Source organism: Orcinus orca, chromosome 6 (genome assembly GCF_937001465.1).
Source record: "Orcinus orca chromosome 6, mOrcOrc1.1, whole genome shotgun sequence".
In the NCBI taxonomy this organism is placed as follows: Eukaryota; Metazoa; Chordata; class Mammalia; order Artiodactyla; family Delphinidae; genus Orcinus; species Orcinus orca.
In genome coordinates this window covers 118,336,987-118,352,869 of record NC_064564.1, presented here as the reverse complement: position 1 = coordinate 118,352,869, position 15,883 = coordinate 118,336,987, and the positions used below count along the sequence as shown (strand labels likewise).

The 15,883-nt window shown below is 54.2% G+C and overlaps 1 protein-coding gene across 4 annotated transcripts in view; it reads right to left on the bottom strand.

Annotated features, from left to right (window-relative positions):
- BRD3 (bromodomain containing 3) overlaps window positions 1–5,815 on the bottom strand; it is a 47,489-nt gene extending 41,674 nt beyond the window's left edge. For 3 of the 4 annotated variants that reach the window (XM_049711453.1, XM_049711455.1, XM_049711454.1), the window contains exon 1: window positions 5,664–5,815. The gene's annotated coding sequence lies outside the window, so the exon portion shown is untranslated. Of the gene's footprint in view, window positions 1–2,656; window positions 3,887–5,663 lie in introns of those variants that run through there. The other variant, XM_033415255.2, reaches the window with a different exon arrangement.
- Window positions 5,816–15,883: the final 10,068 nt, after the last annotated feature.

Below are 15,883 nucleotides of genomic sequence, written 5' to 3'. Positions count from 1 at the left end.
CAAAAATAAATAAATAAAACAAATAAATTTATTACAAAAAACACTGCCTCCCGGAGCTCCTGCAACAATCCCGCAGAGACGGGGGCGGTGAGCTGCAGGAAGGGGCAAGGCCCGCTGCCCCAGCTCCTTTGCCCTCGGGCAGCCGGGCCTCAGGAAACAGGATCCGTGCGGGCAGGGTCGGCTTCCGTGACAGACGGAGCCCACTGCCTCCTCCCGTGGGGCCCCAGGGGACGTTAGGTGGGCGAGCAGGGGTCCTCCGCACACTGGGCCCTGCTGGCCACCACCCCCTGCCCGGGCAGGAAGCAGTGCTACCACGGCTGCCCCCGAAGGGGCTCTGCCTGGAGCGCCTTGGCCCCGACCAGGGCCCCAAGCCCACCGTTGGTCTGGATCACTTCTGCTCCCCACCAGCAAGGGACCCCATCGGTCCCACGGAACGTCTGCAGCACCCCGAGGCCTATGGGGTCTCCTGAGGCACCCTGCCTGGCCCACTGAGGGGCCGGCAGCCACGGTCCCCCTTCCTGACGCCACCATGTCCTCTCGGCTCTGCACCCCCGGCACCCAAGCACCTAAGGCTCCTTCTCGATCCAGTTTTCCCTGATGCCCCATGTTTCTCCCCAGCCCGCCAGCCCCCCTCGCGGAAGCCAGCCTCTGAAGGTTTCCCTTCTGGCCAGAACATCGGCCTCACCGTGGACCCGAGATACCGGCTCTGGTGGGCGTCGCCAGCCCTGCTGAGTGGGGCTCACTGCTCACAGCGGGGGTCAGGCCAGCCGCCCCCGCCCCACCTCTGTGAGGCTCTGTCTCCTCCCACCTTTCAACCAACCTACCCAAAAGAAAAACCAACTGCAAAACCACAAGAAGCCGCTGTACCAGCGGTGTGTGATGTGTGTGTGTGGGGGTGTGTGTGTGTAAAGCTCCATGGGGCTTCTGGGAGGGGGGTGAGGGACCCACCACTCGAAGGGGAAGGTCAGGGGACACAGTGAGTGAGGACAGCGTGACCGGCGCCACACTCTGTCTTGGAGAGGGAAAGGGGGGACCATCCTCTCTGCTAGGGGTCAGGCGGTCACATGCACTTACGGGGGGACCTGGCCCTGCGAGCACCAAGGCTCGGCGTGCTGTCATCACCCCCGGGGGGTGTTCTGTGCCCGTCCCAACAGAACACCCCCCATTCAACGCCCGACGCGTGTGCATTAGCAACCCCCAAAACCCCGAGCCAGGCACTGTACCCCAGACCAGGCCGAGGAAGTGGCTGAGCCCCCAGGTCCCTCTCAACTGAGACCCCAGGGAGAAGCCCGCAGAGGGAAGCTCTGACCCCATCACCCCACCTAACAGACGGCACATGAGGCGGAGAGGGCCTGGGAGGCCACGGAGCCCAGAGGCACAGCGGCAGGCGAGCAGACTGGGAGCCCCCGACCACTGCCGGATCCTGATGCCGAGGGGCAGCCAGCCCGCCACACCCCTCACCCTAGCTGCCCCTCGGGGTCAGCGGCAGGAAGGGCAGCCCGCCGGCGCCAGCCCAGAGCGGGGCCGAGGACAGGATGGCGCAGCCTCGGTAAACCAGGGTCCGAGTTAGGCTCTCATCTCCCCGACCCTGCCCAACACAAACACATTCCCCGGGTGCCCACGCCTTTCCAGAACAGCAGGTGCTCCCACGGGAGGGCTGTCCGGAGCCTGGGAGCCCTGGAGAGGGACCGGCACCCATTCCGGCAACCAGCACCAGGCTTAGCTCAGGCTCCCGAGGGCTGGGCACCCTGGCCCGCCGTCGCTGGGACGTTTCCCACAGCCCGAGTGCTCGCAACGGAGCGCATCCTGCTGCCCCGCCCAGCCTGCGGGGCGTGGGGGGGGGGTCTGTCATCCCAGGGGACCGTCACACGGTCACTGGTGTCTCCCCACCCCAGACCTACGACAGCCTGGTGGCAGCTAAGACAACAGAGCACAGGGTGGGTGTGCGCCTTATCTGGGGTGCACAGCCAGCAGGGCCCCAGCTCTTAACAAGCAGCACCAGGCTGGCACCACCACGGCTCTGCCCGACGGCGCAAGCGGGCTTGGAGCTGGGCAGCACCCCGTTCCTGCCCTGCCTTTCCCTTTGCTCCTGAGTTTCATCCCTGAGACACCGTCCGGCCAGACTGCCCCCAAGCTCCGCCTCCTCCTGGTAATGCGTCACGAGGGTCCAGCCACAGGACACGCATTCGGCCTCACAGGAGGCGAGGACGTTCCTGCCCCCGCGTACCGGGGACCTTGGCGGGGACCCTGGAGCCCCAGCTACTCACGAGGGTTTGGCACCTGTGACACAGGTACCCCCAGCCCCCCCGAACACCCTCCGGATCACACTCCTGAACATCACTGTGGAAACGCTGCCACACGGGTCACCAGGCCCAGCTTCCAGCACTGGCAGAAAAATCCCACTGGGGCGCCTGAAGGCCCCCCCGCCCCCGCATCCCAAGTGGCAGTTCCCAAGCAGCAGCGAAAGGACTCTCCCAGGCACCTCGTGACCTTCCGGTGCACTCTCCCAGCACTGCAGCAGGAAGGGTGGGGGCTTCCCCCCAAGTGCACCTGCCGGTTCTAACTCGAGGTTACAAAGGCCCTAAAAAAGGGGTTAGGCTGAGAACTGATTCTCCTGTGGGATAGTTAAAACCTGGCAAAAGAAATAAACACTCACCCACAGCACTGACACAGCAGAGCCTCCGGCCTCTGGACAGACACCCCCACACAGGTAACCGTCATCTCCGCTCCAGATCCAGAAAGTGACGCTTTGCCTTTAAGAGGCCCGTGCTTCTCAGAGGCAGGACCACAGGCACCCGGAGCAGGGGTGCAGGTGCCAAAGGGATTCACCATGGGCGGGGCGGGGTGGCTGAGGGGACGCAACAAGCCACTCACCACCTGGGCACCTACCAGCAGCCCCGAGCCAAGCACACTGGGCAGTGCGCGCTGCTCTGACACCTGCCGCAACCAGGGGGCAGAGCCTCGGGTGGGACGGCGGGCGGGCTCCCAAGCAGGGGGCTCCCCTGACAAGTTCCCAGCAGGCAGGAATACGGCCAGCAGGACACTGCTTTCTGCCACAATTCACTAAAGTCTCCTTCGGAAGCAAGGAATGCTGACTAGATACGGCCCTGCTAATGCAGGGTCTGTGGGCCCTGCCGGGGGGTTCTGTCGCCTTACAGCTAGACCATCACGTGGGGAGACGGGAAAGGCGGACCAGGCTACTCACACACCCACCCACACGACCGCCCCGAAAATCCAGCGACCTGCAGAGAGGCTTGAAGCAAGCGGCCAGATGCAGCCGCTCGCTGGTGGGCGGTGGACCCCCCCCCCCCCACTCCCGACCCGGCCCAGCTCCCCCTGGACCCACTGGATGAGAGCCGCTCTCCCGAGGAGAACAGGGCCCACCAGCGGCGGACGGAGAGCCAGGCAGACGCTGGAGCCGGCCCGCTGGTGCCGAACCAACCACTCCACTCGGGGCCGCGGCCAGCACTCCCCAGGGAAAGCTCTGTCGCCGAGAACCAGGAAATGGCCGTGCGCCTCGCCGCTTGCCCGGCGCAGGGCTCGGGCAGCTGGCAACTCGCCAGCCTGGAGGAAGAGGGCGCAGGAACAGCCGCCGGCTGCGGCGGGCGGTAGGCGGTTCGCTTTTTACCCCGCCACCACCTCCCACTTTCACTTTCTGCCCGTGACCGCTCTGCTGGGCCAGGCAGGCAGGAGCAGAATATTTACAAATCCTCTCCCTCTATTCAGAGCTCACTTCCCAAGCACGCGCGGGCTGTGGTGGAGAGAAAACAATTACTCCACTTTCTAAAAACAAAACAAAAATTGACCTGGTGCTGCCCGTCCCTCCTCCCCGGACGTCCCCGTGGCAGGGCTGGGACTGGATCGAAGCTTCTGAGAAGCTGCTTGGGGCGGGATTCCAGAGTCCTGGGGCCCCCGAGGTTACCAGAAAGGTCAAAGCGAAATGGCCCACACCGCCCGCCCCAGATGCCGTGTGCCCTATCTCTCCCGATCTGTAACCACCAGCACACATCAAGGCCTCAAGACAGAAAAGGGCAAACACAGAGCTTTATTTGCAAATGAGAGGCCGCACTCAGGGCTGCCAGAGGACGGAGGGAGGGAGGGAGGAGGAAGGGAGGGAGGGAGGGAAGGAGGTCCCTAACTCCTGAAGACTCAGCCTTGCACGGGTTCAGGCCTTTTCTTGTTACCCTTGAAAGCCAACTACTCCCCCAGAAGACATGCCGCCCAGGCAACTTTGCGTAGATTTCAGGATCTCCCCAGGGCCACTCCATGGACCCAGGAAAAGAACTCCTATTTTAAAGAAAGAGTCAGGAAGAAGGCCTACAAAAGCAGGATTAAAAAAGAAAAACAAAAAAAAACTTTCTTCTTCGTCTTCACTTGGGGGGGGGCACGAGGAGGAGGGGCCAGAGCGACTCCTTCATTTACTTGCCTTCCGCCCTCCAGCCAGTTTGCCCACTGATACCCAATGCCACCTCCCCATTAACTCTGCAGCCACAACCCAGGGAACACACGGGGGCACCCCAGTTATGCACTTTTGGGTAGAAAGCTTTCAGCCAAAATGAAGGATCGCAGGATGGTCAGGGACTGGGCCCAACGGCGGGAACCCTCAGGATGGACCACGGGACCGCCCCACGTGGGTCTCCAGGCGGACCGGTTCCGTACCCCCACTTTCATCTTTCCAAAACTGCCCCCTAGCCCCGAGGGAAAGGAGGCGGCCCAAGACCTCCACCCCGGCCTGTCCCCGGATGAGCAACCGGTGGAGGAAGAGGACTCCCCCGAGCCCCAGCTTTATTCACGGGGAGCCCACGAGGGCCGGGGGGCCGTGTGAGGTTTGGGGTGAGTACTTCTCCCCGATGAGCTTGTACCGTGCTGTCAGGCCGCGGCCCACCCTGAGTGGGAAGGAGGGCACGCACCCCCGCTCCTCCCGCAACTCAACCTCGCCCGGATTAAGCGCTTTTCGGGCTGATTTCAAAACGGGAACTGGGTCTCCTCTTGGCCGCGCTGCAACGACCCAGCAACTCCAAAGGGCTCAAAGTCAGCTCGGGCGCCTAACTCTGGAGAAATCGGCCTCCACGCCACGCCGCCCGCTCCCGGGCCCGGCCTCGCCCCCCGCCCCGGCCGCGGCTACGGCCCCCGCGCGAGACCCGCGGCCAGGAGCCAGGGCGGGCGGGACGGGCGCGGGGAAAGGGGCGCGGGGAAAGTGGCGCCGAAGCGCACCTTCCCCTCCACGTCCGCCCCGATCCCCCCTTCGAAAGATGGCGGGCGGAGGAAAGGGGGAAAAAAATCCTTTCCGTGAGGGAGGGCGCGCGGGAGATCGCTGGCGCGGGGCGCGCGGGCCGTGCCAACTCCGGGCTGCGCGCCCCGGCCGCGGCGACGCCCCCGAGCCCGGGACGCGGGCGGCCGGGAGGGCGCGGGAGGAGGGGAGAGGGCCCGCGCCGCCGCCGCCGCCGCCGCCGCCGTCGCGACCCCGGGCCGCCGCCGCGCTTTGTTGCATCGTGGCCGCGCACAAAGGCGGAGGCGGCGACGGCGTCCCGGGCGCCCGGCTCCCCGGACGCGCCGGCGGCCTGCGCGGGGCGTACGGGGCCGCGCTCCCCGCCCCGCCCGGCCCGCCGCCACCCGCGCCGCCCGCCGCCCCGCGCGCGCAAGGAAGCAAGAGAAAGGCGTACTTGGCCTCGGCGGCTCCTGCGGCCGTCCCCTCCCGGCCCGCGCGGCCGGCTCCTCTTTGGCTCGCCGGCCCCGGCAGCATAATAGACGCGCCGGAGCCGAGCAGGGCTCATGCGCTGCGCCGCGGCGCCTGGCGGGAGTCGTAGTCCGCGGCCGGGCCCGCGCCGGGGCCGCCCAGGAGAGGCCATGGCGCGCGGACTACATGTCCCGGCCCCGCCGGCGCCGCGCCGCGCCCCGCCCCGCCCCGCGCGCCCCCGCCCGCCGCCCGCCCCGCCGACCCGGCCGCGAGCGGGCCCGGGCCGGGGGGCGCGCGGGGGCGGGGCGCGGCGCCGGCGGCGACTCGGGGACCCGGCGCGGCCCTCCCGCGCGCCCTCCCGCGCAAGGGACGTGCGCCTCTGGGCGTATTTCCTGGTGCTCGGGGAGGCGCGCGAAAGGCGGGAGAGCGACCAGCGCTCGCCCGCCGCTGCCGCCCGCACCGGAGGACCCCGGAGTCCGGGGGGCCGCCCTCTAACCTCAGGCGCGCACGGTCTGGGCGGCGCGTACCTGCCGGGCGCCCATGTTTGTAAACAAACCGCGTGCCTAATTAGCCTGGCGGGGGCGCGCGCAGGAGGGCGGGGGCGGGGCGTCGGCGCGCGCGCAGGGGCGGCCCCGCCCGGGGAGGAGTCTCGCTCGGTCGCGCCCCTATCTACCTACCTTCCACAACCCCCCACCTCCCGTTCCCACATCAGGCCAGGGCCTGGGCCCCCGAGTTCGCTGTCGTGGGAGCGGGCGCCAAGTCCCAGGAGCTGGCGAGGAGCAAGGGATGTTCCCGGCTCTTCCCGGAGACTGGCCCCCCAGCCTCTTTTCCCATCTGCCCAGTGAGGGGCAGGAATGAGATCAAAGGTCCCTAGCCTGAGGTTCCAGCAGTGGGCCACAAAGGTAAAAACTGGGGACTCTGGCCCTTTTTCTGTATTTTTGAAAGGTTCAGCTCGTGGACACGTTTCAGATCTTATTTTCAGTGGCAGTTCCTCCTGTGTATACATTAAGTTTTTATCCAGCTGTAACTTAAGGTGGACGCACGTTGTGTATATTAAACCCCCATAAAAAAGTCAAAAACAAAACAAGTTTTCCTTGGTACCCACTGAACCTGCCAACTACAAGGTCGAGTTTCCTCGTGTGGGCTGAACCCCTCCCAAGCCCCTGGGGTCACTGGGTTTATTTTAGGTTGCGCAAGAGCGCTACTACCGCAAACACACACGTCTTTATAACATTAAAGTGAATGACGACTCGGCTGAGCCCGTGCAGCCCCACACCCACCCAGGACAGGCCTTCTGTGCCCGGCTTACAGGTGAGGCAACTCTGGGAGGTGGGTGAAGTGGCCCTGGGTCACAGAGAGCTGAGATGCCAAAGCCTTGCGTCCTGGGAAACACAGCTTGTAGGAGAGGCCAAAACCTCCCCCCACCCTCCCCACTGTCCCTTTCCTGGGAGCACAGGACTTCCTACAGCCCCGGATGCCAGACTCTGGCTGGGGAAGACCTTTGCCTTTTTAGTTTACAAAGTGGGAGAAAGTCGAAAGAGGGAAGCGTGGACGGCGAGGACCTGCAGGTTGACTCCTTCGGAACCATCACCCTGGTTGCATCCCTCCCGAAGCCCGAGTTTGGTACTCCAGTTTACAGACTTCTGTTTTAGTCACCTCCAAGGCTACATCCCCTTCCTTCCACCTGGGTCTCATTCTCTTGGACATTCTGGGGTCTCTGGCCATCAGCATGTTCCACCTCACTGCTAGAAACGATCCCACCTCTCTCCTCACGAGGCCGAAACAGAGAGCCTCTCCACCTGGTCTTACGTTGCAGGGCTTGGATGGAGCGCACACAGAGGCCACCCGAACCAGCCAGGCTGGCAAGGCTGCCAACTGAATGCCCAGGACCCTGATGAGCCTCCTCTGCCCTGCCACTGACCTGAGGAGTCCCTCCCAGGAGTAGAGCAGGACCCTGGGCCACCCTGGGAGCCTGGCTCTGATGGAAGGACCTAGGTCTCTGCCTCTCCCTGCCCCGTGCCCACCGGTGCTGCGTGCCCGCTCACCCACAGCCCAGGGAGCTCGGAGGAGTGATCTTCCCTGAGGCTGGAGGAATCTCTGGAGGCAGAATCTGTAGGAAAAATGTGACCGATACTCATTTGAGCATCTCAGCCCCTGGGCTAACTACCCCCCCTCAAGCCTAGTGCAGGAGCCCCTCCCGGGGGCTTCTTGGGAAGCCCCAGGCTTCCCCAGGCTGCCTTGGGAAGGGATTTGGGTGGCCCTGACTGTCCCCACCACCACCGCTAGCCACCGTCTTCTCCCTTCCCAGGCTCTTGTAGCTTCAACGCCAGAGGTTGGGCCTCCGTGGACTGCTGTGTGCCTGGGGTACAGCCACTTAATCTCCCCAACCGGGGTTTCCTCATCTGTCAAAGGAGGATTAAAAATAGGACGTCATCCTGCAGCTGTGGGAGGGGAAAGACGATGCAGGCTGGGCCTCTGGCCCCTCTTGGTCGTGGCTCACCTCTCTGCCTTGGTCTCTTATTACTGGGCTGTTTATTGGCTGTCTCCACCCTCCAGCATGGCAGCTCCCTGAGAGCAGGGCTCTAGACCCCCAGGGCCTACAATAGGTCTGGCGTGTCATGGGTGCCCAATAAATATTTGCTGAGTGAATAAACTTTCTCTTCTGCACATCTGTCCCACTCTCCAGGCTCCATCTGCAAAACTTGGCGTAGCCAGACCATTACCAGCTAAGGCAGCTGCCCCGATCTCCCCCACTGGAGCCCTGCAGACATTAAAGCCATGGTCTTAAAGCTTGCAGTTGGCCTTAAACCCTTGCTCAGGCCAGCCCAGGGCCCGGGCCTCGGCTCCCTCCTGCTGCCTCCTGCAGTCTTCACCCACGACGCCCCTGGAGGCACAGAGCAGTTATGTTATTGCTTTATAGTTAATACATGAGTCTCTTAAAAGTTTAGTCTCGGGCTTCCCTGGTGGTGCAGTAGTTAGGAGTCCACCTGCCAATGCAGGGGACACAGGTTTGAGCCCTGGTCCGGGAAGACCCCACATGCCGCAGAGCAGCTAAGCCCGTGCGCCACAACTGCCGAGCCCGTGCACCACAACTACTGAAGCCTGTGCGCCACAACTACTGAGTCTGCGAGCCACAACTACTGAAGCCCGCACACCTAGAGCCCGTGCTCCACAACAAGAGAAGCCACTGCAGTGAGAAGCCCGCGCACCGCAACGAAGAGTAGCCCCCACTCACCACAACTAGAGAAAGCCCGCGCGCAGAAACGAAGACCCAACACAGCCAAAAATAATAAATAATTAAAAAAAAAAGTTGAGTGTGCATGAGTCCTTCCCCCAGAGGCTGATCAGCATTTGCAACAGCTAAAAAGGAATTTCTGTCTCCACCAAGCAAAGGCTGCACTACGGCTGATGGGGAGCAAAGGTTTCTACTTATATCAGTACAATCACATATGGACCATTTACTGTGAGCCACGCACTGGGTCAAGCGTTTTACATACATAATTTCCCTGAATCACCAATTTGGTGAAGCAGGAATAATTCTGCCCACTTTTTATAGATGAGAATGAAGGCGCTGTGAGGTTAAATTACTAGCCTGAGCTGTGGTTTGAACCCAGGGGGGTGGGGTTCACATTTCACCTGCAAAATACATTCCAGGAGCTGCGTTGTGGTGGGAGAGATGAGGTGAGTGTTTGAGTCCGCAAACACCCAAGTACGTTAGTTGGTTCTCTTATAAAAGCATGGGGAGCCCCTGGGATGGGATGGAACTTGGAGTGAGCCATCTCACTTCCCTGGTTTTCCTGCTCCTAACATGAAAAATCATTATTACAAAAGTAATAATAAAGTCCTTAAAAACACAGTGTGGAAATGTCTTGGACATGACTTGGGGCTCAGGTGAACAGAGAGAGAGTGGGCTATGCTGCAGCTGCCTAAATATGGCCACAGAAAGACGGTCAGCAGGAGGCAGGGCGAGAAGACAGGTGGTGGCCCCCGGGGGTTTCAGTCTACCCGTCTGTGAAATAGGCTAGTAAACACCTGCCTTGTAGGATCGTTGTGAGGGTAAATGCGGTAGACATTTTCATTCGTAAGAGGGCACGTGCATTTGTTCGTTCACTCCAAAGGTGCTGATGGAGGGAATGGTGCCGCACACTCCCGCTTCCCAGCTCTGCAGGTACAAGAGGGAGCAAGACAAAGGGCCAGCTGCCGCAGAGCCGACGTGCTCCCGGGGATGCACAGACTATCAGAAATAAGTAAAATCTGCAGTGTGCCTGACTGTGCTCAGTGCTACGGAGAAAAGTCAGGAAGGGAGCTGGGGAGCTGGGCTAGTTGGCTCACGGCAGCTAACTATGGAAACTAGGATTGTGGGTGATTTTAGTTTATTTTTCTTCTTGATCATTGTTTTCCCATGGCAAACAGATTGCTATGAAATGAAAAATGAGTTTTGTTTGAAGAGGCGATCGTTGTGATACTATGGAGAGAGGGTTGGCCTCTCAATGCTTCAGTCCCTGGGTCTCCTGGAATCCTCGCTCAAAGTTTACGTGCCCCTGGAATCCCTGTGGCTCTGATGGCTTAAAAGATGATGGAACCAGCCCTTCTTGGCTTTGCACCCACAGGAAAGCTTTCTGCACTGATGTCCTGTGACACCATGGCCCTGTCTGTGTCCCCTCCCTATGTCCTCTGCCTCTGAGAAGGAAACCCAAGGCTATGAAATAAGTGTGTTTAAAATGATTGAAGATGTAAAATAATTTTTTTAAAAAGACTACCAAAAAATCTGGGAGTTTGGGGAAAAAAAATCCTAGAACTGCTAGAAATCAAAAATATAGGCTGCACGGAAATTTGAAACTCAGAGGAAGGGTAAATAGCAGCTTAGACAAAATTGAAGGAAGAATTAGCTCCCTGAAAGATAGATCTGAGGAAACCAACCAGAATAAAGGTCAGAGAAACAGAGACAGAAAATATTGTAAAAATTGGAAAATTCAGTTAAGAAAGAGGGAAGAGGGCTTCCCTGGTGGCACAGTGGTTGAGAGTCCGCCTGCTGATGCAGGGGACACGGGTTCGTTCCCTGTGGGTCCGGGAAGATCCCACATGCCATGGAGCGGCTGGGCCCGTGAGCCATGGCCACTGAGCCTGTGCGTCCGGAGCCTGTGCTCCGCAACGGGAGAAGTCACAACAGTGAGAAGCCCGCGTACTGCAAAAAAAAAAAAAAAAAAAAAGAGGGAAGAGGTGCTATGCCATCCTTCCAATAGGAGCTGCAGACAAAGAGAATTAAGAAAAGGGGGTGAAGAAATATTTGAACAGATAAGAAGTGAAACTTTAACAGAATAGATGGAAGAAATGAATCCTTGGATCCAGGAAGCACAGGTCACAAGTAGGATGAACATGAGTGACTCCACACTTGAATGTATCATTGAGAAACTGAAAAAGCATCAAAGACAAAGAGATCTGAAAAGCAATTGGCTGAGATGAAGTCAGCAAAAACGGCAGAGCAGAGAGCTCCAAGGGCCCAGAACTCCACAGAAACAGCACATAAACGGGCAAAAGCCATCAGAACTAACTTTATTTGAACTCTGGAAACTAACTGGGAAGACAATCATGAAAAAGGTGGCTTCATCTCAGTAATTGAAGAAATCTCTGTTGACTCCCTAGCTGACCACCAAGCTCATCAAACACACTGCAGTGGCCACACAATAGAGAATCCTGGCTTTACGATGTTGGTTTTGAAAAGTCACCAAACAGACGGCAGCAACAATGTACAGAGGCAGCCTCAACAAACCTCTGGACAGGAGGGAATCTGATTTCCAGAATTGCCACATTATAATATTAAAAATGTCCAGTTTTCAAGAAAAGTGGACATGCAGAAAAACAGGAACGTATGGCCCACACACAGGAAAAGAAATTGAATAGAATCAATTATACATCAATAAAAAAGAAAGAAAGAAAGTGAATAGAAGCTGCCCCTAAATGAGCCCAAACACTGACTTACTAGACAAAGACTCTATATCAAAGCAGTTAATATTCTCAAGAGCTAGAGTGAACCATGTACGGGAGCTAAAGGAACCATGAACACAATATCTCACCAAGTAGAGGATAGCAATAAAGAGAGAGGAATTATAAAAAGAAGCCAAAAAGAAATTCTGGAGTTGAAGTGAGCAATAACTGAAATTTTAAAATTCACTAGAGGGGTTCCATTGCACATTTGAGCAAGCAGGAGAAGCAATCAGAGATAAGTCAATTGAGATTATCCAAACTGAGGAACAGAAAGAAAAAAGAATGAGGAGAAATGGACAGAGCCTAAGAGACCTGTGGAATGCTGTCAAGCATGGTAATATATGTACAATGGAAGTCACAAAAGAAGGGAGAGAGGATGGTGAAGAAAGAATATTTTAAAAAATAATGGGCCAAAATGGCTCAAATTTGATGAAAGACATGAGTCTGCATATCTAAGAAGCTCACAAAGTTGATCCAAGGTGTGATAAACTCAGAGTTCTTCACATTATAATCAAAATTTCGAAAGACAAAGAAAAAATCCTGAAAGCAGAAAGAGAGAAGTGACTCACTGTGTACAAGGGGTTTTCCCAATAAGATCAACAGCTTATTTGTCATTAGAATCCCTGGAGGCCAGAAAGTGGCAGGATGACATATTCAAAGTGCTAAAAGAAAAAAATTCCTGTCAACTGAGAATCATATAACTGGCAAAGTTATCTTTCAGAAAAGAAGGAGAAAGGGAATTCCCTCGTGATCCAGTGGTTAGGACTCTGTGCTTTCACTGCTAAGAGTGGGGGTTCAATCCCTGGTTGAGGAACTAAGATCCTGCAAGCCATGTGGTGTGGCCAAAAAGCAAAATACAAAAAACAACAAAAAAAGGAGAAATAAAGTATTCCCAGACAAACAAAAACTGAGAGAGTTTGTTGCTAGTAGACCTTCCCTTTAAGAAATGCTAAGTGGAGTCCTTCAGGCTGAAATGGGTGGACATTAGACAGCAACTCGAATCCATGTGAAGAAATAAACAACAAGAAAGGTAACTACATAGATAAATATAAATGTCAGAATTAATGTATTTTGGTTATCAACACCTCTTTTTCCTCCATCTGATCTAAAAGGCAACTGTATAAAACAAAAATTATAAATCTATGACAGTGGACACACAACGTATAAAGGTATAATTTGTAACAGTAAACAACATCAGGGAGGGATGGCCCAATATAGGAGCAAAGTTTTGTATACTATTGAAACTAATCTGAAATAGTTTATTATAAATTAAGATGGTAACTGGAACCTCCAGAGCAACCAATAAGAAAATAACTAAAAATATATATCATAAAATAGAGAAGAAAATGGTACAGTAACAAGTATCTATCTAACACTAAAGAAGACAGTAGTAGAAGAACTGGAGCACAGGAAAAGTGTAACATATAGAAAATAAGTTGCAAAATGACAGGAGTAAGTGTTTCTGTATAAGTAATTACATTAAATGTAAGTGGATTAAATTATCCAATTAAAAGGCAGTGATTGACAGAAAGGATAAAAGAAAAAAAAGTAATCCAACTATATGCTGTCTACAAGAGACTCACTTGAGAACCAAAGAAACAAATAAGTTGAAAGTAAAAGAATAAAAAAAGATATTTAATTTAAACAGTAAGCAAAAGAGAGCTGGAGTGCCTATTCTGATATCAGACAACGTAGACTTTAAGACAAAAATGTTACAAGAAACAAAGAAACACATGAACTAATGATAAGGGCGGCTCAATGCATCAAGAAGATATAACAATAATAGACATGTATGCACATAATAACAGAGCCCTAAAATATATGAAGCAAAAACTAACAGAATTGAAAGGAGAAATAACAGTTCAACAATAATAATTGGCGACTCCAACACTTCACTTGCAAAATGGATGTTACAACTAGAGAGATGATCAGCAAGGCAATAGATGACTTGAATAACAATAAAAACCAACTAGACCTAACAGACATCTATAGATCACTGTACCCAACAACAGCAGAATACATAGTCTTCTCAAGTGCACATGGAATATTCTCAGGGTAGACAATATGTTAGGCCACAAAACAAGTCTCGGTAACTTTTTTTTTTTTGCGGTACGCAGGCCTCTCACTGTTGTGGCCTCTCCCGTTGCAGAGCACAGGCTCCTGACGCGCAGGCTCAGCAGCCATGGCTCACGGGCCCAGCCGCTTCGCGACATGTGGGATCTTCCCGGACCGGGGCACGAACCCGTGTCCCCTGCATTGGCAGGTGGACTCTCAACCACTGAGCCACCAGGGAAGCCCTCGGTAACTTTTAAAAGATTAAAATCAGACAAAGTATCTCCTCTGAGCACAGAGGAATGAAGTGAGAAATCAATAACAGAAAGAAAATGTGAAAGTTCACAGATATGTGGAAATTAGACAACATACTCTTGAACAACCAACGGGTCAAAAGAGAAATCACAGGGAAATTAGAAAATACCAAACAAATGAAAAAAAAACCCCAAACATACCAAATCTTACCCATAAAGGACCACAACAAAAGCAGTACTCACAGGGAATTTCCTGGCGGTCCAGTGATTAGGACTGAGCACTTCCACCACAGGGGGCATGGGTTTGATCCCTGGTTGGGGAACTAAGATCCACAAGCCATGGCACAGCCCCCCCCCCAAAAAAAAGTTGAAAACCAACTAATGTAATAAACTATATTAAAAGAAAGAAAGGAAAAAAACACACATGATCATGTTATGAGCTGAATTGTGTGCCCCCAAAATTTCTATATTGAAGTCATAATCCCCAGTACCTCAGCATGTGAGTGTATTTGAAGATAGGGTCTTTAAAGAGGTAATTAAGTTAAAATGAGGTCATTAGGGTATGCCCTAATCCAATAGGACAGATGTCCTTAGAAGAATAAAAAATGTGGACACTAACAAGTATAGAAAAAAATAATCTTTTCAACAAATAGTGCTGGGATAACTAGATATCCATATACAAAAGAATAAAATTGGACCCCTACCTCACACCATATACAAAAATTAACTCAAAATGGATCAAAGACCTAAAGGTAAGAGCTAAAACTATAAACCCGGGACTTCACTGGTGGCACAGTGTTTAAGACTCTGTGCTCCAAAGGCAGGGGGCCCGGGTTTGATCCCTGGTCAGGGTACTAGATCCCACATGCATGCTGCAACTAAGAGTTCCCATGCCACAGCTAAGGTGCCTGCCTACCGCAACTAAGGAGCCCATGTGCCACAACTAAGGAGCCCATCTGCCACAACTAAGACCCAGTACAACCAAATAAATAAATAAATAAAAAATAAAACTATACAAACCTTAGAAGAAAATATAGGGTCCTGGTCAAGGAACTAAGATCCCTCATGCCATGCAGTGTGGGCAAAAAAATTTTTAATAAAAGGAAGATAACAAGTGTTGGCAAGGAGGTGGAAAAGTTGGGACCCTCATACATTGCTACCGGGAATGGAAAATGGAGCAGACCCTTCAGAAACTAGTTTGTTAGTTTCTGAAGAAGTTAAGCATAGCATTACCACATGACCTAGCAATTCTACTCCTAGATATATACCCAAAAGAACTGAAAACAGATATTCAAAAAAATTGTCCACAAATGTTTACAGGAGTATTATTCATAATAGTCCCAAAGTGAAAACAAAATGTCCATCAGCTGATGAATTATAAGTGAAACATGGTATGTCCACACAATGGAAACTTATGTAGCCATGGAAAGGAATGAAGCACTGATACATGCTACAACATGGATAAACTTTGACGCTATTGTGCTAAGTGAAAGAGGCCAGAAACAAAAGATCACATATTGTATGGTTTCATTTACATGAAATACCCATAATAGGGCGAGAGCAGATATTATCCATAGAGCAGATAATACCCATAGAGACCGAGAGCAGATTAGCGGTTGTTGTGGGCTGGCGGGTGGGGGGAATGGGGAGTGACTGCTTGACGGGTGAGGGGATTTTTGGGGGGATGAACACGTGCTGGAATTAGGGAGTGGTGCTGGTTGCACAACATTGTGAATATCCTAGAAGTCATTCACTTTAAAGTGGTTAAAGTGGTGAATTTTACCTCAATAATAAGAATACTTAAAAACTACTGGCTGACCCTCATTTTTAAAAATTATTTATTTATTGATGGGCTGCATCGGGTCTTAGTTGCGGCAGGTGGGATCTTCGTTGTGACGTGCAGGCTACTCTCCAG